Source organism: Nothoprocta perdicaria, unplaced genomic scaffold, assembly GCF_003342845.1.
Source record: "Nothoprocta perdicaria isolate Ctin4 unplaced genomic scaffold, notPer1 scaffold_50, whole genome shotgun sequence".
Taxonomy (NCBI): domain Eukaryota; kingdom Metazoa; phylum Chordata; class Aves; order Tinamiformes; family Tinamidae; genus Nothoprocta; species Nothoprocta perdicaria.
The window spans coordinates 3433972-3434803 of NW_020455755.1; positions in this window are offsets into that span (position 1 = coordinate 3433972).

Below are 832 nucleotides of genomic sequence, written 5' to 3' on the forward strand. Positions count from 1 at the left end.
GCCTAAAAGCAAGAGGCCCCGGGCACAGGGGACGCGTGTCCAGACTTCCATAAAACCCGGTAACAGCGGTTGCTTGGTTTGTTTTGTCAAGCGGTTTTTCCTTAGTAAAATATTAACATCCGTTTTTAGCCATTTTTAGGGAGCGGCGCCGATAAGCCGGGCAAGTCCCGGCAGTGGGAGCCGCCGCTCCGGGAAGGCAGACGAGCCCCCCTGGAAACGCTGAGACCCCCTGGAAACGCTGCCGTTGCCTCCAGCGCTTTGCAAGGAGCCGAGATTGGGTTTTTTTTCCCCCAATTTACATCCTGGAGGGTTTGCAAGGGGTGGAAAGGGTTGGGTGTTTATTTGAGATAAGGGCATCGCTGATATGATCGCGGTCTTAAACCAAGCCCCAAATGGGGTTGGCTGCTTTTATAGGTTACTGAATAGCTCCTTTTTTTTTTTTGCATTTAGAGCAGCCTGTGGAATTCCTGGCCGGAGACAAAGCTGTGGGGGCTTGGAGAGGGGCTGAGAGAAACCTGCTGCAGCTCCCAGGCCTTAATATCAACAAATAAATAAATGATTAAAAAAATCTTTGCACCAACAAGTTTCCAGGAAGCTTATTTTTAAACCTGATATTTATATCTAAATTTAGCATCGAATTGATTTCTTCCCCCCCCTCGGCACTGAGAGCATCTCCAGCTCCTGCCTCTCGGCTCCTTGCAGGCGGTTCCTGCCGGCGCGGAAGGTCAAGAGCTGCTCGAGGAGCCCCTTGACATTTGGGGCGCGCGGAGCCCCCGGGCGGGCTGCCAGGGCTGGAATTGGGGTGGGGGACGGGGGGGGGTTGGTGCCCTAG